Source organism: Mustela lutreola, chromosome 5, assembly GCF_030435805.1.
Source record: "Mustela lutreola isolate mMusLut2 chromosome 5, mMusLut2.pri, whole genome shotgun sequence".
Taxonomy (NCBI): Eukaryota; Metazoa; Chordata; class Mammalia; order Carnivora; family Mustelidae; genus Mustela; species Mustela lutreola.
Window position 1 is genome coordinate 70,985,097 of NC_081294.1, and position 24,939 is coordinate 71,010,035.

A 24,939-nucleotide genomic window follows, 5' to 3' on the forward strand; every position below is an offset into this window, starting at 1 on the left:
TCTGGGGAGAAGGGCCAGGAGCCATTCGGTAGGTAGAAGGGCCTTTACCCTGAGACTCTGTCCACAGGCAGCTAGCTGTACCTGGGTTGTCATGAGGACATCACGTCCTGGCTGTCCCGCCAATGGCTTGTCTGGCCGGTCCTTCAAGATCATAGCTGGACAAAGCCATAGAGGGCTGCTTGACGCTTATTTGATTAGTAGTAAGGTCGACCCTTTAAAAAATTTTTTATTTTATTTTATTTATTTATTTGACAGAGAGAGAGACCAGAAGTGGGCAGAGAGGCAGGCAGGGAGAGAGGGGTGGGGGAAGCAGGCTCCTTTGAGCAGAGAGCCTGACGCAGGGCTCGGTCCCAGGACCGTGAGATCATGACCTGAGCTGAAGGCAAAGGCTTTAACCCACTGAGCCACCCAGGTGCCCCTAAAAATCTTTTATATTTTATTTATTTTGGTAATTCTCTTCACGTGTATGGTAGAACTTGCTAGTTGCTTTCCAATATCCTATCTCCTCTTCTTTCTTAGTAACAAACTGAGTTTTTAGCTGAGCCCTTTGCCACTAATTAAAAGATTATGTGTCCTGGGCTTTCTTGCGGCCAGGTTTGGCCATGTTACTGAGTTCTGGCCAGTGAGATGTAAGTGAAAATATCATGTGGGATGCCCGAAAAGGAGAGGGGTGTACCTTCTACTCATTCTCCCTGTCTCCAGCCCACTTTCTTAAATGAGGGTACAATGACCAGTGCTAAGCAACCAACATGGACCGTGAGAACTGTGCCCTTAGGGATGGGGCAGAATGAGCTCGAAGAAGCATAGGTCTATAATGACTTCTAGAGCCACCATTCCAGCCCAGACTGACACCTCTGGATTTCCTTTTTTTTTTTTTAAAAAACGTGAGAGAAAAATACACTTCCATCTTATTTAAGCCAGTGTTTTTTTCTGTTATATGTAACTGAGCTAAATTCTAATTAACACAAAATGTTCTGTTTTTCTTCTAGAGCATGTTTTTTCTATTACTGATCAGTACTCTTTACATAGGAAGGATATTTTCTCTGTAAATGTAGTGATTATTCTCCCCACTTTTGTTTGCCTTTTGATTTTGTATATGAGTTTTTTTTGTTAAAGCATAGTTTTTTTTATGTTAAAATCTCTAGAGTTTTTTTTTTTTTTAAAGATTTTATTTATTTATCAGAGAGAGAGAGGGGGAGAGAGCGAGCACAGGTAGGCAGAATGGCAGGCAGAAGCAGAGGGAGAAGCAGGCTCCCTGCCGAACAAGGAGCCTGATGTGGGACTCCATTCCAGGACGCTGGGATCATGACCTGAGCCGAAGGCAGCTGCTTAACCAACTGAGCCACCCAGGCGTCCCAAAATCTCTAGAGTTTTAAGATGCTATTCGCTCTTGTGTTTGAAGTTCTTCTCCATTTGGAGCAGATAAATATCCACCAGTGTTTTTCTAGATTAAAAAAAAAAAAGATTCACTGTTTATAATTAGCATTTCATCCATTGGTGAGTGCTGCTGTTGAATTTTGAATCTCTTGTAAGTCATGAGTTTCTAGCCCCAAGTAGTCTCCTGAGATGTAGGACAGGAGTATGTTACCTCTCGTGTCCACCATCTGTCTTGGCCTGAGCCTCCTAAAGGGCAGCATACTCAGCATACATACTCTCTCCTGTGCCTTCTCCCACTCGCGCCTGTGGGTTTTCTGCCTGCTACTCAGGATAGCACCCTGGGCTGCTTCTGGGACTTTTGTCTTCACCACCCTCTTGTTCAACTCTATTGCAGCTCATCTCAAATTCCTGTTTACCTAGACCAGGCCATTGACAGATTTCCTAACTATCCCATTTTTTAAAATTATTTTTTCTCTGGAAAGGCAATATGAGGAATTTTTATATCTTTTTCTAAGTAGATGTAGAGGTTTTTTTTTTAAAAAAAAATATTTTATTTATTTATTTGACAGACAGAGACCACAAGTAGGCAGAGAAGCAGGCAGAGAGAGGGGAAGGGAAGTAGACCCCCCGCTGAGCAGAGAGCCCGATGTGGGACTCGATCCCAGGACCATGAGATCATGACCGGAGCCAAAGGCATCGGCTTAACCCACTGAGCCACCCAGGTGCCCTAGACATAGGGGTTTTTAAATTAAAATTTTGTTTTCTGTTATGAGAAATGAAACATGTGCATCATCTAAAAAATCAGAAAATATGGAAAAGCCCTAAACAAAATAAAAATAAAAGCCAGAAAGTTTCCATTACTGCTACTTTATAAAGACACAAAACAGCCTAGTATGATGACAGATAGAAGCTACACTTGTGGTGAGCATAGCATAACATAGAGTTACTGAATTACTAATGGAATGCTGTTTGTCAGCTCTACTCCAGTTAAAAAATAAAAATACATAGAGTAAAAAGTGAAATTCCCTACCACCTCAAGAAGTAACCTCTATCAACAGTTGCAAGTATTTCTTTCCAGATTTATTTATACAAACAAATACAAAAGATACGTATATGCACAGTCTTGTTCCTGAAAATTCCATCATGCTGTAGACTTGTTTAGCATCTGGATTTTTAAAAACAGCAATATACTATGTACCTCTTGCTCACACAGTAGAGATACCTACGGTCTACCTTCCAAAGGCTGCATGGAAGGATTTCCCTGCATGGATACGTCATTATTTCCTCTTCCCTCCTGTGATGAGCATGGAGTTTTCCAATGTCATGTAACTAACTGTATATGAGGCCGCCATAAACATTCTTATCCTTACACTTTTATGCATTTGTGCCCCGGTTCCTATTAAATTTCTAAAATTGAGGCTGTAGAATAAAAGGGTACCTACATAGTAAATGACACAGGCTGCCAAAACCTCTTACCAATAAATGCAGTGTCCATTTAAATAACTCTTTCATCACCCACTTCCACACCTCTGGTTGGCTTCTCACCCTGATGCTAGATTACTTTTGCAAAGTTCAGATCTGATCCCACCCTCCCCTGTTGAAGAAGCCTCGATGGCTCCTCATTGCCCACAAGACAGAGGCCAGATGCTGAGCATTCATCCAGGGCCCTCAGTTGGTTTGGGTCCTCTGAGAGGCACATGCCCAGATGGAATTTGTCGTGAGGAGACTTATGGGGGTGCCACCTGTGAAAGAGAAAGGGAAGGGGGCAAGGGTAGGCAGGCAGACTTCAGCAGAGATCTGAGTTCTGAGACACAGGGAGGAAGATCCTCCAGCCGTGATGCAGGGTGGAGAATGTCTCCGCATCCCTGTTGGGAGCTCCAGTGCAGATTGCCCACAATAAAAATCACACTCTGGGGAGAAATAGGCAGGCCCTAGCACCCTTGCTATCATCTGCCATTGGCTAGGGGTTTCCCAGGAGAAAATGTGAGCTTGACCTGGATGCTTTGGCAGATCCCGAAGTTGCAAGCTGTCACTCTGAGCAGCAACTTCTCTGAATGGCACTTGTCCATGCCTGTCATGAACAACAGCCTGCCTTTTCTTTCCTGCTTCCAGACCCTATGCTCTGACTACCTGTCATAGCCCACACAGCCTGCTGTCCATAACCTCCCAAACCCCCGCCCCAACCCTGACCTTTGCTCACCCAGTTCTTTCTGCCTGGTATGCCACTCCTCCCCAGTTATTCCAGTCTAAATCCTAATGTGTTTTCAAAGCCCAACTTCAATGTCACCCCCTCTGGGTCATCTTCCCTGATCCCACCATGCAGAATTAGTTGTTCCTTGCACCTGTGGTGCTATTTGTAGCTTAGTACTTCCCAGACTTGTAGTATTCTTAGCTACTCTTTTCTCAGAATCTTGTCCCCTCAAACCTCAAAACACAGCATAACAAATACTGACTGAGGTGTTCACCTGCCCCTCTCACAGCACCTTGAGGCTAGGGACCTCTGCCTCCTGGAAGGGTTGGAAGCACACAGTCAGTGATCCATAAATGTTGAATTACCTGGCCCTCATATGGGCAGGGCAAGGTCTTGGGGAGAGGGTGGGATGTTTACTGTCATTGAGCATCACCTAGCTTGGTACCGAGTCAGAGTTTCAAAACTAGAGCACGTCTTCCTCTGTTCATATATTCCTCCATGATTTGGAAAGACCCCAAATTTTTTTAAGTCATCATTTTATTGCCTCTGGTCAACAGATGGGAACTTTTGGGGGGGGCTTCCCTCTTTCAACCACATTTTTAGGAGTTGGGATTTTGCATTTGTTCATCACTCATTCTCCTTATGGGTATAAGAAGAACCATTATAAGACCCGGGATGAAATCTCCAGGTCAGATGAGTAATCATTTTTTGGTTGGGTGTTTGTGTAGTGGAGGAAGCTGGGAGGGATGGAAATATTTTTTCCTCTTCTTCTTTCCCACAACCACCAATTAAAGAACTCCTCTTGGAGGGGACCTGTGGGAAATGGCTGAGGGTCTCTGGAGTGGGCATAGTTGGGCTAACATTAGAGCTTGGTGAGAATGAGGGTGGGTGGAGAGAACAGAGGAAGAAACGCTGGCCCAGACTCTCTACCGTCCTCGCCCCCTTTAGATTTCCTTTAGCTGCTGTCCCTCAGCTGCAGGAGCCTGGAGCCACGTCCTCTATTCTCCCCTCACCGTCTCCAACCTGTCAGGATCTCAGGAGACACCCAAGGGTCTTCTTCTTCTTCTCCTTTTTTTTTTTTTTTTAAAGATTTTTATTTATTTACTTATTTGACAGACAGAGACCACAAGTAGGCAGAGAGGCAGGCAGAGAGAGAGGAAGGGAAGCAGGCTCCCTGCTGAGCAGAGAGCCCGATGCGGGGCTTGAGTCCAGGACCCTGGAATCATGACCTGAGCTGAAGGCAGAGGCTTTAATCCACTCAGCCACCCAGGCACCCTTCAAGGGTCTTCTTATATCAGAGTGAGGGCCATGTGCCTCTGCCTTCTCCAGTACTGCACTCTGTGCAAGTATCAGCAAGGAGGTTCTAGACTGAGGCCATGGCTGTTGGTGCCTATTTGGCAGTGGTTAGGAATTCTTAGAGCTTATAGTGTTAGGAAGCCCGTTGTAAGCCCAAGGTTTTTATCTCTGGGTTCACAGGCTTATCTTCAGAGGTTGTTGGACCCACCCTCTCTCCTCAAGTGGTACCAAATTATACATTTCGTGGAGTCAGAGTTCTCATCAAATTCTTTTTTTACCAGTAAAAGTGATCCAAACCACTTCTTTAATGCAAAGAAGATTAGTCTTTCTTAAAAAAAAAAAAAAGGATGTTTTCCTATGGGAGCCAGATTCCACTTGGATGGTTGGCACTGAGTAATGGAGACACCAGGTTGATTCTAGGAAGAAGCCCAGATCATCATCTTCACACTGTAATTGTCCGCTGAGGAACTTTGCATCCCCTTTGTAATCAGAATTTGTGGTTTAGGGACCATATGGATTTGGTTGGCACAGATCCAGAGAGCTTAACCCCTTAGAGTTGACGCCCACCTCCAAGGAGGACAATACAGAGACAGCAGCCCTTGCATGTGTGTAGAGGGTGGGGAAGAGAGCCCTGTTGATGCTAGTAAGCACAGAATATCTATGAGAAGACCCTGTTGTCAGGCTTTTTAAATGAATTACGGCATCATTTTTCTTAAACACCCCTATAAACCTGAGTTCTAGGCAGATTCTGGTCTCCAGGGTGACAGTTCTGATGCACCCAGAAACTGTCAGCAGCATTCAGTGCACAGCAGCAGACCTTGAAGGGAAAGAAAACCAGAAAAGGGCAAAAGGGCATGAAAAGAAACTTCTTAAAGTAGAATAAAATTTTGAAGGGGGTTACGAAAGCACAGAACTTTAATGTGACAGCCCCTCTAGTTTTGACAGCCCCTCTCCTTGATTTTTTAAGTCCTGGCCACAGTCACAAACAGGAGCCATCTCTGTTGAGACTTCCTGAGGGTTACATAAACAGTTTGGATGGTTCTATGTATATACGTTTTTTAAACAACAGTTTCTGAAAACACTGGAAAAACTCCCACTTATTTAACAGCGTGATGTCTGAGCCAGCCCTGGGAGTCCCTGGGCTACCTTACAGAATCACTTCCTCCTTACTGTAGTGGGGGCAGGGCCCTGGCTAATTCGGAAGGCTCAGTGAGAGACCAAAGGAACAAGAGCTGGGTCTTCAGATTGTTCCTTGTGAGGGCAGCTATGACTTGGCACCATTGGAGAGTGGGGGCATAGAATGTAGCAGACATAGGTCTTCTAGGGACATCGTCCTTGCAGGAAGGAGCATGTGCTCCAGGCACACTCTGCCCATTTGAATCTTGTATGACAGAAGCATGGTTCCTGGGCCCCTAAGTCAGGGTGGGAATCTTCTCTTCTTTTTCAAGGTCTTAGCAGCCTCAGTGGCCTTGAGGGTTTCTGAGACCTGCGGGGCTGGGCTCCACCTGAGAAACGCTTATGTCTTTTGACACATCCTCATCACCGACTCCCATTCCCCCTTCCGGTAGCCTCTGAAAAGTATCTTGAGAGAAAAACTGGTTTTATGCACTATTGGTAGTGGCTTAAAGGAAACAAGAAGGACCTCCTGCTTCAGAGTCCTCCTCCCCCTGCAAAGGTACCTCAAGTTTGCCATTAGAAATGTATTTCCAGTTACGTGTTTTCCTTGCTCGGCTGTTATTTTGGAAGTGCAGTTAGCTGAAGATGCATAACTCATTAATGCAAATTAACTTTATCAAACTGATGCATTCTATTTAAAGAGGCCTGGCCCAGTGGTTCTAAGCCTTGTGGAGGTCACCAGCCCCTTCCAGAATCAGAGGAAATAGATGGACAGACACCCAGAATTTTACACACTGTGTGTGGATTTCAAGGACCCTTTTCTTGACCCTACCCTGGAGCTCTGAGTTCTGTGAGAAGATGGTAAATAGGAAGAGGTGGTGGGGAGGGGCGGCACAAACAATGAACCTGGGTGCTTCTAGAGATCACTTGTGGTTTTCCCCAAAGCTAGTAGTGCGAACATGTTAGAAATGAATGTCTGTCACCCAGCTGTGGTCACTGCCATGCTCTAGAGAGGAGGTGTGCTTCCGTCCACTCATGATGTTGGGGGCTTGTAGGCAGTGTCTCTGAGCTCCCCAAGCTGCATGCACTCTATCTCCATTAAGCTGGTTGAGGAGAAAGACACCCATCCCACCAACTCCAGAGCTGACTTTCTGCTGGAGGAGGCAGAAGGAGGCTTGGGTCCATCTGTTGGGTTGGGGTCCTCTTGGCAAGGGGACAGGGGCCACCAGCCTTCTACAACCACCCCCAGCTCCCTCCAGACTACATATTAGAACCTTGAGTCTGAGATCTGTTTTATTTTCTTTGGGGAAGTCAATTTCACAAGTCAGCTTGTGATTCCCTGGGTATTGTTCTGTTCAAACTGGGGGAAACATGGGGAAAGTTTTTGGATCCAGACTTCATTCGAAAACCTCACAGGGGATTTTGGAGGTGATGCAGCATAGTGAAACAAGCGTAGTGATCATTTGTTGTCCCGTGCTTGTTATGTGAAGCTCCTTCTGCCAGTGGTGACTCAGGGAGGGAGAATTTCCCCTTCTCGAGCCAGCTGGACAAGTGTCAACACTTCTTTCTTTGCAGACTCTGGCATGGGAGGAGGAGCAGGGCCTGGGGTAGGGGATGCCCGCAGGGTTTGGGGGGCTGGGCCCAGTTGAACACACATGAAAAGAGGGGGTTCTTCTCTTGAGTCAGTCAGTCAGGGGTCCCCTGCCCTCACAGAACTGTTCTCAGCCCCTGCCACAGCACCCCCCCCCCAAACTGGACACCAGTTTGTGTGCTTTGAGCTGTTCTGAGACTCACCTCTCCCCTTCTTCCCATCCCAGAACAAAGCCCAGGTTTTGTGTGGCACACTCAGGCAGGCACACCCTCATGAGCCACTGTTTTTCCCAAACTCACACTCAGACTTTCCCCATTACTTCTTTCTGTTTTTTTTTCTAGTAGTAGTGATTTTTGTCATTATTTCTGTGTCCACTGGTTTGCCTAATGTTAAAATAAAGAGTTCTCAAATAGAATGCCAGCAAACACTAGTCATAGATGAAGATATAGATAAATTGACATTTTATGAACTTCTCTTCCCCAAAAGTTACCACTGGAAGGGTGAAAAGGCAAGTCACAGACCGATACTTTCAGTAGTGTACCTGAAAGGGGACTTCTATTTAGAATGTACAAAGAACTTCTGCAGGTCAATAAGAAAAAGACAAAATAAGCAAAAGTCTTTTTTAAAGATGTATTTATTTGAGAGAGAGAGAGAGAAAGGCCCACAAGAGTGGGGGAGGGGCAGAGGGAGAGACCCTCAAGCAGACTCCCACCAGTCTCACCACCCATGAGATCATGACATGAGCTAAAACCAAGAATCATCTACTCAAGCAACTGAGCCACCCAGACGTCCCCAAAATAGGCAAAAGTCTTGATCAGCAACATCTTACAAGTGGATATCTATATAGCCAATAAACAAATTAAAACTTACAAGATATACATTCACCCAAAGGACTGAGACTTGAAAGACTGATAATACCAAATACTGCCAAACCCTTCTGCACTCCTAGCAGAAGTGCCAATTGGTATAATCACCTTGGAAAAATTTTTAGCAGTACCAACTAAAGCTAAGATTATGCCCATTTCCTAGGCCATGAATTCCACTTCTGGTATATGCTCAAGAGGAATGAGTGAGTATATCTTCCCATGTTTGTAACGTTTTTATTCACAGAAGTCCCAAACTGGGGCACCTGGGTGGCTCAGTGGGTTAAAGCCTCTGCCTTCAGCTCAGGTCATGATCTCAGGTCCTGGGATCGAGTCCCGCATTGGGCTCTCTGCTCAGCGGGGAGCCTGCTTCCTCTCTCTCTGCCTGCCTCTCTGCCTACTTGTGGTCTCTGTCTGTCAAATAAATAAAATCTTAAACAAACAAAAAAAAAGAAGTCCCAAACTGGAAACAGCCCAAATGTCCCCTCGTAATAGGAAGGATAAAGAAATTGCATCATATCCGTACCATGGAATATACCACAGCCATGTAAAAAAAAGAACACACTATGGTGACACAGAGCAACAGAGACGAATCTCACAGACATGTGGAACAAAAGAAGCCAAACACCAAAAAAAGTGCATATTATATGATTCTGGGACCACACCTCTCATCTGGGAACTCCCAGCTTGGCCCAGTCTCTGCCACATGCCACAGGCTCTCCGTTGATGTTTGTGGACAGTGAGTGATGTGAGACCCTTACTGCTGAAGGTGCCTTAGGAGCAACGTGGTTGTAAGCAGTAGGGTGGAATCCGTCTGGGAGGCCGCTGATAGGCTTACAGTTCTGCTGCACAATGAAGCAGAACCTGCATGCTGTGAAGAGGAGCAGAAAGGAAGCCTTTTCACCGCAAGGGGGAGGGGCTACATGTTCTGGGAAGAGACCCTCACAGGTGCGCAGGGGACTAGGAGGGCTTCCTAAGGGGATAGTATGGTGTTGAGAGGACAAGAGACAGAAGAGGCCCGAGAAGGGCAGCCCAGGTTCAGGCAGCTGCATCACCAGGTGGTTCCTGAGCATTAGTGAGTGCGTGTCAGAATTGCCTGGAGGCCTTCTGAAAACACAGATGGTTGGGCCCCACCCCAGAGTTATGAGTGTACCCAGAGGTTCTGAGAATTTGCATTTTCTAACAAGTCCCAGGTGATGAGCTCCTGGTCTAGAAGCTCCACTTTGAGAACCACTGGCTTAAGCCAAAGCCACCTGGTCCAGCCAGTTGTACCTCACCTGAGCCACAGTGTGAGGTAAGCCAACGGCAAGATGAGACGGGGGTGTGGACAGGTGTAGTGGATGGTGACTGGAGGCTGAGGAATTTAGACTAATTTATAGACTTAATTTAAGGCCCATGGATGGACATGAATAAAGGCTGTTCTCTGGGAACAGGGTTCTTCCCACTCCATGGTCTGGGTACATTCAGCCTGAAGCTTAAAGCTATACAGATATGCAGGTGATAAATGCGTACTGCATTTGGCCTTGTAGAGATGAGCTCTATATGCATCATATCTACGGAGGGATACTCCATTTACACTGATGGGCAAACGGATTTTTAAAAGGCTGTTATTTTACTTTCAATTTTTCTAAATGTAATTTTTAAAAATTTAATTCCAGGATAGTTAACATACAGTGTTATATCAATTTCAGGTGTACAACATAGTGATTCAGCAATTCCACCAGTGCACTCCTTAATTCCATCACCTATTTCACCCATCCCCCCACCCACTTCCCCTCTGGGAAGCATCAGTTCTCTAGAGTTAAGAGTCTGTTTCTTGGTCTCTCTCTCTCTTTTTAAAGATTTTATTCACTTATTTGAGAGAAAGAGTGAGACGGAGAGAGATCACGAGCAGTGGGGAGGGTAGAGGGAGAAGCAGACTCCCCACTGAGCAGGGAGCCCAATGGGAGACTGGCTCCCAGCGCCCTGGGATCATGACCTGAGCCGAAGACAGATGCTTAACCAACTGAGCCGCCCAGGCACCCGTGTTTCTCTCTCTTTGTTTTTCCTTTGCACGTTTGTTTTGCTTGTTAAAGTCTACATATGAGTAAAATTGTATAGTAATTGTCTGTCTCTGACCTATTTCACTGAGCATTATACTCTCTAGCTCCATCCATGATGTTGCAAATGGCAGATTTCATTCTTTTTTATGGCTGAATTATATTCCATGGTGTGTGTGTGTGTGTGTGAATATATATTTTTTATCCATTCATCTTTCCATGGACACTTGGGCTGCTTCTAAAATTCAGCACTTGTCAGTAATGCTGCTATAAACATAAGGGTGCATGTGTTCCTTCAAATTAGTGTTTTTGTATTTTGGGGATAAATGCTTGTGTGATTACCGGGTCATAGGATAGTTCTATTTTTAACTTTTTGAAGAACCACAGTGGCTGCACTAGTTTGAATTCCCACCAACACCACATGAGGGTTCCTTTTTCTCCACATCCTCACCAACACTTCTGTCTTGCGTTGTTGATTTTAGCCATTCTGAGGGATGTGAGGTGAGATCTCATTGTAGTTTTGATTTGCATTTCCGTGACAATGGATGATGTTAAGTATCTTTTCAGGTGTCTCTTGACCATCTGGATGTAAAAAGGCGTCATTTTAAATATGCATCATCAAGATTCTTTGTAGCCATGTAGTACATGCATGCTGTGGGGACGGCCAATGGAAAAGCAATCTGCTGATCTGACCTTTCAGGCAAAAGCAGCAGTTTTACTCTTAATAAAGAGAAAACTGCTCTAGATTTCTCTTTCTAGTGGCCCACAGCCCTCCCAGGTTCCCAGGGACAAAGGTGTTAACACCACACACCCAGTCCATTTCTATCACCAGAGGGACGCATGGATCCTGGAGGTTTCTCCCAAAAGGTCTCTCCTTGGCTAAGGGTGAGATAGTCACTTGGGTGGGGCTTGGGGAGGGAGGTCAACTCTGAATGCCTCAGGTGAAGAGTCCCTGCCCCTCCCCGGATTGTCCTGGTTGGGACACTGGACCAGCCAGACAGGCCATTTCCTGGACGACCCAGGTACAAAAAGCAGATGCCATCTGTTGTCCTGGGTGCTGGCTTCCAGTTATACCTCCAATAAGTTACACTGAGTACCAACTTTTTGTCAAGAAATCTACTGGGTGTGGTAGAAACACAGATGAATCAGCCACAGACCTACTCTCCAGAAACACCCGATTTAATAGTGGGGAAGGAGACAGAGGCCATTCCTGGTCATTAAAAACCGTTCTTCGCAGGGGTGCCTGGGTGACCCAGTTGGTTAAGCGTTTGCCTTCAGCTCAGGTCATGATACTGAGATCTTGGGATTGATCCCCATATCCAGCTCCCTGCTCACCGGGGAGTCTACCTCTCCCTCTGCCATGTGGGCACTCCCAGGTGCACTCTCTCTCCCTCTCTCTCTCAAATAAATAAATAAAATCTTTAAAAACTCTTCTTCCTGGTCTCTTGTTCCCTCCTTTCACATGCCTGGTCTGGGTCTAGCTTCCAGCACTCCCCAGCCCTAGAGGCTGGGGGCTGTCACCATTCACCAGAATCCTGGAGTCACAGAGATGAGTAAATCAAGATGCTTTTGGTCTGGTGGAGAGCCCTTCCTGCCCCATACCTGGGGATAGGGCAATTCTGACCAGGTGCCCTCCAGCCATTCCCCATGATGCTGAGGACATGACCATCAGCTCTGGGCTGGGGAAACCCAAGTCCCCTTGCTGGCTGGGCTCCACATTGACCAAGGGAGCCCAGAGACCCCTGCCTTTGCATCGGCCTGGCCCAAACCAATCAAATCGCAGGTCTCTGGGGATTACAGCTGCTGCATACATGATTATCCACAGGAAGATGAGACGGGCTCAGGTGACTGTCAGTGCCTGCTGACTTCCTGAGGACCTCCTTTTTGTTGGAGTCCTGCCTCCCTTATTCCTTAGGGACCTGGAAACTGGCTTGCTCCCTCCTCACCGTCACCCGCATGTCCCCTCCCCTAATCCCATTTGCAAGAGAATCACTTACAATAGAACAGGGACCCAGAGATCAGAAGCAGATTTAGATCTTGCTCTGCAGCTCCGTTGGTGTGACTAGGGCAAAGCACCTAACCTTTCTGAACCTTAGTTTCCTTTATCTGTAGAATGGTGATAATGACCTTGTTTACTTCATAGTATTATTCAGAGGCACAGAGGGTACAGAAGCAAAATTCTTGTCCTTAAACCGCCTTAAAGCCTAACAAGGGAGTTGGACAAGCACACTCACTGTGTGATCTGTATCAGACCAGAGGCTTGTTTGGGGTGCAAATAGTGAGCAGAGTGGAGGCAAACTAATTCTATCTAATAAGGGGGACCTGCAGAGCTATCATGAGGTGTGGGGCATGGAAGCAACTTTCCAGGGCTTTGGACTGGCACCAGACACTCTGTTAAGCATTTTACCCATGTTTTATTTAGTCCTCACAATAAGCCTGTGAGATAGGTTTTATAATCCCCATTTTATAGATAAGCAAACTGAAGGTTAGAAAGGATCATGCATTGCCTTGGCATAGTATTAACTGAGCATCACCTACGTGCTAAATGTTGCCTGTATAACAGTACACAAAACAGACCCAAGTCCTCGCTTCTGGAGCTTGCATTCTATAGGTGAAGTCACTTGCCCAAAATGAAACTGGAATGTGTCAGAGCTGGGACTCAAACTCAGGTCTGGTGGCCTCCTGGGCTTGTGCTTTTCCCACCTCACCCCAGAACTCACCGCTCCCCAGGACACTCCTCTCATTGGGGGCACAGACTGCTCCTGCCAGCCCTTCTGGGGAATTTGGAGATTCCAAAGCAAGGCTGGGTCGGGGATAGGAGAGGAGCTGACATTTCTGTAGAACTTTCTGTGTCCCAGGCCCTTCCTGTCAGCACTGCCCCCCAAAAAGACTGAATGCCTGACTACCTGGATGTTTTCCCTAGGGAGGGATGGAAAGGGGGAGCTTCCCCAAGGGGGATTCAAAGGAAGATGGGGGGCTCTGTATGCTTCCCTCAGAGGGAGACACCCTCTTCCTGGCTAAGGTAGGGAATCCCTTTGGATTTCACTGGGTTTAAGAGTGGGGCCTATTGTTTCCCTAGTGTTTAGACCATCTGAGGGAGGAAAACTCCAGACCAGGGTGTATCTGAGGATAAAGTCAGCCTCTGGCATCTGAGTGGATTCTGGCTCCTTAGTAAAAGGCTCAGCTCTGCTCTTCCACTGTTCTGGGCTTCAGGCTGCTTCTTGTTGCCATGAGACCCATGACACTCCCACTGGGCAGTGATGTTGGTTTCCTCAACCCAAGAAGACAATCAGGGATTTGCAAACCTACCCCACTAAGAAAAAAAGATGCAGTTTATTCCTAGTGGCAGTCACTTGGAAACAATCTAAATGGCCAATGTTCGGGGATTAAATGAATTATGGTAAAAACATGCATTAAGTAGAATACTGTACAGACATTAAAATCGGCACGTGGAAGAAAATTAATGGCCTTAGAAGGGTGCTTATAATAGGTTTAGTCAAAATTCATAACTAAAACAGTGTACACAGGGGCACCTGGGTGGCTTAGTGGGTTTAAGCCTCTGCCTTCGGCTTGGGTCATAATCTCAGGGTCCTGGGATTGAGCCCTCCATCAGGCTCTCCACTCAGTGGGGAGCCTGCTTCCCCCTCTCTCTTCTGCCTGTCTACTTGTGATCTCTCTCCGTCAAATAAATAAACAAAATCTTGTGTTTTTTTTTAAGTGTACACAGAAAAAAATGGATAACCCAATCTTGCTTTTTTAAAAAAGATTTATTTATTTATTTGAGAGAGCGTGAGTTCAAGTGTGGGGAGGGTCGGAGGGAGAGAAGCAGACTGCCCACTGAGTACAGATCCCGGACCCCCAACCCTAACCCCACCAAGGCTGGATCTTGACTCTGAGATCATGACCTGAGCTGAAATCAAGAGTCGGTGCTCAACTGACTAAGCCACCCAGGTGCCCCAACCTGATCTGATTTTTAAAAACTCTGTGTATATGCAGAGAAAAATGTCTCCAAGGATGTATACCAAGTATGAGCAGTAGTCCTCTCTGGGTAGTAGAATTGTAAGTGATTTTTTTCCTCATCTTTTCTGCATTTTCCAATCCTTCAGTGAAAATGCACGTTTTTCGTAACCACGGAGAGAAAATCCCATGGTATATATTAAAGAGAGAAGAGGAAAAGAATGTCTCCTTTTGGCCCTGCACTTAGATAACCGCAGGCCCTGGCCAGCTCTGGGATATTTGGATGCTGAAAAGTAGTGGGTCAGGGGCCAGCATGCGGAGAACTAGCCCAGCACGAACACCACGCCCAGACAGACCACCCGACCCCAAAGCTTCCTCTCACCCCATCTCATTGGTTGGCTTTGCTGCATTTGTTGGCATCTGTCTCCCCAGGATGATCGCTTCCTCCACAAGTCAGGCTCTATTACCTCTTCTGTTCCCTCTCACTTCCCATCAGGAAAAGCGGCCCAAATGAGATCCTGGTTTGTAAGCATCAGAGGACATACTCAGCAGCCCCAAGCTCTGGGCATTGATCCTAAAGCGACAGGGGCCAGTGAGAAAAGTGGGAACTCCTTCATGAGAGTCTAGAAATAGGCAGATAGCTGGTTTATGGGGACAGAGGCTGGCTGAATGTCAGCAACCTGCAGAACCTGGTCCAGCTTGGTAACTACGGCTGCCACTGAAATGGGCTGTGGAAATGCCAGCTTGGTGTGAAGTACAGGTGGAAGCAATTCGTCTGATCACTTCTTCCCCCTTCACTCCCAGGGTTCCCAGGGCTCCTGCGGCCGCCATCTCACTTTGCCTATAGGCTGGTGACTTCAGCTCTTCTCTTTTGAACCTGTTGCAGTCAGGTTGTCATCCCAGCACTTCCACTGAATCTGCCCTTGACCAATATCACCTGGGACTCTAAGTTGCCAAATCCGGACAAGTTCTTTGTCCTCACATGACATGACCTATCACAGTGGATTTGGCCATCCTCCTTGAACCCCTTTTTCCTGGTTTTCCTCCTATTGTACTCCTTCTTGGTCTCCTTTACTGTCCCTCAGTCCCTAGAGTTTCCCTGTTGACAGTCACCCCCTTGGTGGCCTTACCCTGTGTCACTGCTTTAAAGAGCCACACTCTGAGCACTTGCAAATCTTCATGGCTAGTCTAGACCTCTCCCCTGAATTCGCATATCCACCTGCCTACAGATCTCTCCATGTGAGTCTATAAAAGGCATCTCCTACGTAACATCTCCAAAACTCAGTTCCTTATCTCCCCCCTCCAACAGGCTCCACCAGCACAATGCAAGCCAGATAGTAGCAATTCGAGTTCTAAGAATTCTTTATTTCAAACTCACCTCTAATCCATCGGTGATCCTGTTGGCTCTCCTTTCTAGAATCTGACCACATGTCTGTACCTCCATGCTGCCTCTGTAGTCCAAGCCACTGTCATCTCTTGCCAGAATTTCTGTAGTAGCCTCCTAACTGGTTCTACCTCTGCTCCCCAATTTATTCTCAACATAGTGTCCTGAGTGATATGGGGGGGGGGGGCTTTTGTTTTGTTTTGTTTTTAAGAAGTGGGAGGAGAGGGAGAGGGAGAGAGAGAATCTTAAGCAGGCTGCATGCCCAGCATGAAGCCCAGTGCAAGGGTGATCTCATGACCCTGAAATCATGACCTGAGCCGAAATCAAGAGTGTCAGATGCTTAACCAACTGAGCCACCCAGGCGCCCTCAGAGTGATATTGTTAAGATGTGAGTCACATCATGTCATTTTTCTGTGTAAAACTGTCCAGTGGCTCCCATCTGAGTCAAAGCTCAAGTTCATCCAAGGGCCTTCTTTTTGTGCCCTGCATGTTCAGAACCTCACTGCCTCTCTGATCCCCTATCTTACCTCCCCTTCACTCACCCTGCTCTGGTCTGGCCCCACCACCCTTCCCAATGATCTTTACCATGTCAAACAGCCTCTCACCTCTGGGCCTTTGCACATGCTGTTATGTTCCCTCCACCTGGAAAGTTTCTTCCCCATTAAATGTCAGGGTTCAGACTTTTATTTCTTTCAGGTCTTTATTCATAATTCACTTTCCCTGGCCATACTATTTAGAGTTTCATTACTCCTGCCCATCTGCTCCAACACTCCCTTGACTTTCTCCTGTTTGCTTTTCCCTCCAGAACACTTTCCTCTTCTGAATACTATATACTGTATTTTATTTCCTTCTCCAGTTGTTGGTCTTGCCTCATAGAATGCAAGCTCCACAAAGGCAGGGTATTTGTCTCTTTTGTCTACTTCTGTATCTCCAGAGCCTGAGGGCAGTGCCTGGCATATAGCTGGTGCTCAGTAAATGCCTGATGAATGGCTCTATGACTCAAAATACATGAAAGGATGATTTTCTGTTTATAAAAGGCCTTGAGGGGCCCCTGGGTGGCTCAGTGGGTTAAAGCCTCTGCCTTCAGCTCAGGTCATGATCCCAGGGTCCTGGGATCCAGCCCTACATTGGGCTCTCTGCTCAGCAAGGAGCCTGCTTCCCTTCCTCTCTCTCTGCCTACTTGTGATTTCCGTCTGTCAAATAAATAAATAAAATGTTTAAAAAAAATTTTTTTAAAAAGGCCTTGAGAGGGGGGAGGGGAAAGGAAAAAAAAAAAAAAAAAAGACCTTGAGACATGGTGGAAAGAGCCCTGGAGTTCCTGCCAGCATAGGAGCATCGAGAGACCAAATGAGAAAGAAATGCCCCCAGTGGAGAACGTCCATGTGTGGAAGTCTGGTGTGGGCCAGCATGCAGCCAGCTCACACCTTGGTGGCTTCTAAAAAGTCACCACAGATGAAAGAGGTCCCAGATCTCTTCCATCCAGGCCTTTTTTTGCCCCAAGGCCTGCCCTCAGGACTCTGTCTCAATCACTTACTTTCCTTTTCTTCTCTAGGTGCCTGAGTTTGTAGCCTTTTGGAGGAAGACAACAACAAGGTAAGAGAACAATAAGACTGTGTCTAGTTTGGGACTTCCAAACTTACAAGGCCTTGGAAGGTATTCAAGGATGTTGAAAGTGTTGGCAGCTGGATGAAGCGAAGGTCCAGAGGACTCGTCTTGACTTCCTGGATAGAGTGTGGGTGCTGGGACAGTGAGGACAGCTCAATATTTAACAGTGGATCATCAGCGGTGGCTGCAAGGTCTCAGACCCAAGAAGATTGTGCTCACCTTGGGAAGACAGGGCACCCTCCCCCAAGCCAGTGGGCTGTGCCCATAGTCTGGCTCTCCTGCTCTGCCTCCCTGGCCTCCCTCCAGGCCTTTCTCTTTCACCCCTTGCTTTTCTGCCAGGCCTGCTGAAGTCAGGGTGTCCTGGGCATGCTTTCTTTTTTTTTTAAGCAAGGATGGTTTGGGTGTAAATTTAGAGAAATATAGGATGCTTCCTGCATAGGGGTTCTCTGATTCTGGGTTAAACCACAGTCCAAATTTTAAAGAGTGAAAACACTCAGTAAATAATGGCTGTGGGGAATTGTGTACCAATGTACATAGTGTTAAAAATGTGTCCAGCATTGGACCAAGCAATTCCACTTTCTGGAATTTATCCTAGGAAAATAATCACAGTTATGCAAAGGTGTGTGTACAAAGATAATTTGTCACTGCATTGTTTTTATAAGAAGGAGTGAGAGAGAGGAAGGAAGGAAAGAGAAAAGAAAGGAAAAGAATTGGAAAGCCTAAGAAAAAGGAATTGGTCCTTTAAAATCTGGCACATCCACATAAGGGCATGTCACACAGCAGAATGACCTAGGTGTATACTTAATGGCAAGAAAGATGTTTGCATATATTGCTAAGTTAAGGAACAACAACAACAAAAAAGGAAATGTAAAAAACTCAGCAAACATGCAAAGCGAGTGGCTTGGGAAACAGGCTGGAGGGCTGAAATCCAGGTCAGTCTCTTTTAACACATGTGAGCGCTCAGGCAGGTGATTTGATCTCCCTAAGTTTCTACATCTTTCCAGTAGAATGGGCATAATAACACAGGTCTTGCAGAGTTGTAAGAATTGGGTGGGATTAACACATCTAAAGGCCTGGGCACAGAGTCCAGCCTGTGTTGAGTGCTCAGCAGGTGGGCACCCAGATGAGGTGTGAACCAGTAGTATTTCTACTTGTGTATAAGCCTGGAAATGTTCTGGAAATTCATAGTCAAGTAGTGGTTTTATTTGTCTGGTAAAATATTGAGTGATTTTCAATTTTTTTTTATTTTTGTGCATGGAATAAATGTTACTTATTTAATGATGGTGTTATTTTAAAAAGGAAGTAACAATTGAAAAGGTTAAAAAAAAAAAAAAAAAACCTGCCATGCATTTGGCAGGCAAGCCAGCTGTACAGCCTGGGTGAGTAGAGGTAGGAGGGAGGAAGAGGAAGAAGGGCAGTGGGTAAAGGAAAGAACTGGAAGGACTGTTGGGCCTGAGGGCTGGTGCCCAAGGAGATGCACTTCAAGCAGCTCAAGCTGCTATAGGCATGTCCCCCACTCTGGCCCCTCCTGGGGGGCTCTCCTAGCAGGAGATACGGTGACTCAAGGCCCATCTGTCCCATGAGATGGCGATGAGTGTGTGCAACCAGCTCCAGCAGCAGAGCACATCAGCGGAGGGGCCCTGGGCCTTCAGAAACCCAGCATCTTGTCCAGGCCCAGAGCAGGAGAGGCAGGAAGTCCTAGGGAGTTCCTCAGTTCCTCAAAGAATGACTTGCTCCTCTCTTCTTTGGCTCCCTGGCCAGATCCACACTCAAGAGCAGGATCTCCCCAGTCAATACAACCTTCTGGGAAGGGGAGCCAGTGACTGGTGACTGCCCCTGGGTTGCTGTGTGGGCTCCACCCTCATCCCCAGGCACCAACAGCCTTCACTGGCCAGTGAGATTGGGAGAAACTTTTCCACGTTAAGGAGGTGCCAATTTATTCAGCATTCTCAGGGCATGGCTCATCCATGCAAGTGACTTCTCCAAATAACCAAACTTAATCCCATTGCATTGCAATTTTTCATTGTACTCATTTTTAATTAATTTCTGTTTTATCATGTTGATCAAAATAATGCAGGCATATGGTTTCTGTATCAACAGTACAGAGAGGCTGGGAATAAAAACCTTCTCCCTTAGCTTCCTCAGTCCTGCTCTCTCTAGAGATAGCCTCTTTCAACTCTTTCGTTAGTTTCTATTTCTGCTTATACTGTTATTTCTTGATTTACCAATTTAAGACATTTGTTGACTTGTGGGAGATAAGAATTGAGCTTCCTACAAAGTCATTTCCAGTTCTCCCCCATCTCCCAGTAAGAATATAACATGATTTTTGGTTAACTCAGTAGTGAATGTAGCGGTATTCTTCACTGCTGAGCTAAGTAGTGTGTTGTGTGGGGGGAAAGTCTTGTATCTTTGATAATTTCTCGCTTCTATTTTACCTGTTGGACCTACTGGATTTACTCTTCTGATTTTCTTATATTTTCTCTATTTCCCTGCCCTTTGCTCTTGGGTCTCCTTTCTTGGGTAACTTTACTTGACTTTATCCTCCAACCTTGCTGCTGATGTTTTAATTTCGGCTTTCATATTTTTTTTTTAAAGATTTTATTTGTTTATTTGACAGCGATCACAAGTAGGCAGAGAGGTAGGCAGAGAGAGAGGAAGGAAAGCAGGCTCCCCGCTGAGCAGAGAGCCCAATGCGGGACTCGATCCCAGGACCTGAGATCATGACCTGAGCCGAAGGCAGAGGCTTTAACCCACTGAGCCACCCAGGTGCCCCACAGCTTTCATATTTTTAACATACAGTTATTCATTCTTATCTTCTGTGCCTTTTTTCATAATCGCATTTTTGTTTTATGGATATACTCTTGATCTCTTACTTCTATGAAGGCATTGTTTATTTTTCTTCTATTTGTTTTGTTTTTATTTTCTTCTATTCTCTTTATTATCTTTGTTTCTACCTAGCTGCTTTTTGCATGTTTGTTTTCTCTCTTTCATGTTGGAGGTATTCCTCAAATGTCAGATGTCCTGCCTGTCTGTTGATACTTATTAATGAATGGAGCAATAAAAATCTGAATTAAACTGTATGTTTGGGGACAACGTATCAGCTGGGGCTTTGCTATAGGGAGCAAGCTGGTCTTTTCATTAACAAGCCTCTAAATGTCAGGCTCTGTTCTCTAGAGCTAGATTTCTTAACCTTGGAGCTATCGATATTTTAGTACAAATAATTTCTTGTTGTCAGGGGCTCTTGTGCACTACCAAATGCTTAGCAGTATCACTGAACCCCCAGATGCCTTTTCTAGACTTGTGATAACGAAAAATGTCTATAAACATTGCCAAATGTCCCCTGGGAGGCAAGATCACCCCATTGAGAACCACTACTTAAGCCATTCCACTTCTCTAGAGAAGCATTCTGACTCTTTGTTCCCATTACTTATGACTGCATAACAAGCCACTCCAGAACTTAGCAGCATAAACAACAGCCATTTTATTCTTCTACAAGTCAGGAATTCAGAAAAGGCACAGCTCCACAATGTCTGGAGCCCAGGTGACTGAAATGACCAAAGGCTTGAGTCACTGGGATTTGGAACAGCTGAAGCTGAAGGATACACTTTCCAGATGGTTCTCCACTTGGCAGGGATAGCTGGGCTATCCCAGGGATGGCTGGGCTCAGCTGCGACTGGTGACCAGAGAGGCTGCCCATGGCATCTCTAGCATCCAGCCTAGTAGCTAGATCTCTTACATGGTAGCTCTGAGCTCTGGTGTGAATGCTCCAGCAAGCAATGTGAGGACTTGCATGGCCTTTTATGGCCTAGTTTTAGAAGTCACATGGCTTCACATGAAGTCACTTACCACTGCAGTTACAAGGCCCTCCCCAGATTCAGGGGAAGGGACTGATTGATACCCACTTCTCAATGGAAGATGTGTCGGAAAAAAATTTGCAGCTATGTTTTAAATTCACCCCACTCCAAGAACAGGGTGTTATATGCCTGGGGCAGGGTGAGATGTGAGGCGTGGAGGCCTTGAAGCTCACTGTTCAGTCTTCAGACTTTGTCCTCATCACCCATTTGCATCCTTGTGTTCATCTGCCGTCTCCTCTGCCTCCATCTCTCATGTTCAGAATCTTTAGTCTCCTGCTCCATGAGGCAGAGCATGGAGTAGGATCGAGAAGGATTTACCTGGTTCCTTAGCCCACTGACTCCTATGTCTGACTCCCACCATCATCATGACTAATTTCCCTGAGGTCTGAGCTCATCCAGGGTCCTGGGGGTGAAGGGGCTGGCCTCCTGTCAGCAGTCCTGTCTGTGGGCCCTAGGAGACTAGCTTCCTCCAGGCCAGCCCTCATTCCTCCCTCTGCTTTCTCTCTTCCTGGAGGCTCCTCAAATCTCATCCACCCATGTCTCCTTTACCATTCCCTTTGCACTTGAAGGCTGATACCATTTTCTTTCTTCTTTTTTTAAATTTATTTTCATTTATTTTTTAAGTTTTTATTTAAATCCCAGTCAGTTAACATACAGTGTAATATTAGTTTCAGGTGTACAATATAGTGACTCAACAATTCCAATGCAGTGACCACATTTAACTCTTTGCTGGTAATTCAGAGTCATCTTTATGAATGTTCATGTTTACCTTGGAATTATGAAGCTAAGTAGAGCAATTTGTCCCTGCATGAGGGGAACTGGGATCACTGTGCTAAAATCCCTTCAGCCTTTTTTCATGGTCATCTCTGTCTTGGAATGCCTCTCATCCCATTCATTTGTGGTGAGGGTGCCACATTATAGCACATGAACTTTCTTTTCTTCTTCTTCTTTTTTTTTTTTTTTAAGATTTTATTTATTTATTTGACAGTGAGAGAGAGAGAGAGAGAGAGCGCGAGCGCAGAAGCAGGGGGAGTGGCAAGCAGAAGCAGGCTCCTTGCAGAGCAGGGGAAAACCTATATGGGACTCGATCCTGGGACTCTGGGATGATGACCCGAGCCAAAGGCAGTAGCTTAACTGATTGAGCCACCCAGGCACCCAGCCATGAACTTTCAATCTATTCCTCCAGAGTGACTAAACCAGATGACTCTTCAGGGTGTCCCTGCCATGGCCTTGCTCCTACCTATTTCCTGCCTACCCTTCCTCACTCCTTCCTGCATTCAACTTTTGTGGATTGCCTCAATCTGGCTCCATGGTACTTGCTTCCAGTTGGATTTGGCCAACTGAAGACCCCTGGGGGGGCTTGGAGAATAATGGTGGGGTGCTTTAGGGTCCTTTATCCCCCCAGTTACCTCCCTTGCTATGCCTCAGGTCAGGAGGATCTGGGTTCTTCACTTTAAAGCCACAACGCCTACAGCAGCCTTCTCCTCTAGCCCTGTGTAGGTTCCACTAACCTCTCCCTTCAGGTTGGAGGTAACAGCTCCCTCACTGTAGCTGACTCTAGGGGTCTTCTCTTCTCATTGTCCTTCTCCTTAGTCCTGCTCACCGTGGATGTGTACAAGCTCTCCTCAGTTACCTGGGCAGTGCGCATCTGTTTCCCACTGGGACTCTGACAATACAGATACTTTTTCTCATTTGCATCTAAAGCAAGAATAGTCCCCGAGAGAGATCCTCCCAGTTCTTTGTATGAGTTTTGTGACATCTCAGGAGGACACAGGGGCTTTTAAAAATTCACTTTCGAGTTTTTAACTATGATGCACAATAGAAGGTACTGGATTAGTGACTTCTCCATATAGGGGAATATGACTCACTAAAGTATTTTGAGGAGGAAAATAAGCCTGTCAATAAAAGGAAGCCAGGAGAGAGAGAGTATATGGTGACTTTCAGAAATTATATGGCCGACTGGAAAACATCAACAGTTTCAGAAAATGAAGAAATATCTTCCTGAACAACAGATTCTTGTTGAGTCTCTAAGGTGAAGTGTAGGTTTGGGGGACATCCAGGCCATGTCTGGGTTGGATTCCCCTATATCTGACATGAGGAGTCCCTTAGGTGAGACCCACTAAGCTTGTGTGTTTCCAGCTCAGTGGCCTCCTTGATGCTTTTGCTTTGAGGAATAATGGGAAGCTTGTTCCTTGGATGAGGATGACTTGGAGCCCAGACAGGCCCACAGCCTAGGCCCTGGTCACATCTCACACCCAGGAGGAGCACCCGGAGCCCACCTGTCCTTCAGCCACCTCTAGATCAGTCTGCTTGACTCCCCTGCTGGAACGCTGTCTGGATTCTCTTGCCTCCTCGATCTCCTGGGCAGGTCAGGCCTCAGTTTTTGGTTGGATTTGTACAGTCCATTGAAGCACACATACCTCTAGGGAAAAAGTAGAATCAAGTACTCTTCTTGGCCACCCATTTCCTGAAGCACAAAGAGGAAACATTTCATCAGTGCTTTGTAAAGGTGATGACAGGAAGGGGTAGTGGCTCCCTGGCTGGCAGGGCTGGCTGCATGGTGTTTCACAGATGAGGGAGGTGAGATGGCACATGGGCGGGGAGGCCCCAGCCAGGGACAGCATAGGCACAGCTCTGGGCACAGTGTCCCATGGGTTACTCCGGCAGAGCCATAAACCCTCAGCCCTCCTGGGCAGGGAGGAAAGGCCTGGGGCATCACCACCATTTCCCAGGGGGGAGACAAAAGCCAGTTAAATGGGGAGTGGCAGCTTCAGTGGAGAGACACTCCTGTCTTTACACCCCAGCTTCCTTATTCATGCTTCTTTCACTTCCACGGATTTCTTTTCTTTCTTTTTTTTTTTTTTTTAATTTGGGGAATGGAGACTAGACAGTTGAAGACAGATTTGTTTCTAACCTGGCTACCTTCCAGCGATGTAGCCTTTATCAGTTTAGCTTGTCCTCTTCCAGCCCACGCCACTCTGTGTCCCTTGGCCAAGGAAGCTCAGCCAAGCCGTCCCCCCCACCCCCCTCCCAGGAGAGCTGCAAGAGGCCCCAGGCCCCTTCCTGTTCACTCCTATTCTGCAGTCCATGTAGGAACATGGACATAAGGGGCAGCCTGCAGCTGGACGGTGGAGGGCCCCTGAGGGCTGGGGGAAGCTTCTGAGAGAAGCAGAGTCCTTCCCACAGCAGAAGGTTCATGGTCTGTGCACATGGGGGATGAGGCCCAGGAGGACAGAGCTCCTGTGTAGGCTGTAAGCCCATGTCTTGTCTTTTCTTGTCCAAGCTGCCCATTGTGGACGACAGTATGCCAGAGGTGGCCATTGCTGGGATGGCTGCCTCTAACCACAAGGAGAGGAAGGAACATTCTCAGCCTGGGCACTTGAACCCAGCACTCTGCAGTCCTCAGCAAGATGTTGCAAGTTCCTAATCTGGACCCAGAGGCCAGGGAGTTTAGGTATCCTCTGGAACCCAGAGTTGACTGTTAGCCACAAACACAGACATCCATGGGGCCAACACTGTCCCTCCCCTCCCCAACATCACATCCTCAGCAGTGCCTCTGGTCTGGGTAATATCCTGGGCAAGCCTAGCTGCCTCATCTCTGTAAATGGCCCTGCAGCAGCTATGTGACCAGCCACCTCTCTGGGGTGGGGGCGGGGTCCACCTCGC

At 46.6% G+C, this 24,939-nt stretch overlaps 1 protein-coding gene across 4 annotated transcripts in view; it reads left to right on the plus strand.

The window, feature by feature from the left end:
• The window catches only part of RAD50 (RAD50 double strand break repair protein), a 204,758-nt gene that overhangs the window by 11,502 nt on the left and 168,317 nt on the right, over positions 1-24,939 (plus strand). For all 4 annotated transcript variants that reach the window (XM_059174533.1, XM_059174532.1, XM_059174535.1 and 1 more), the window contains one exon: positions 17,367-17,407. The gene's annotated coding sequence lies outside the window, so the exon portion shown is untranslated. Of the gene's footprint in view, positions 1-17,366; positions 17,408-24,939 lie in introns of those variants that run through there.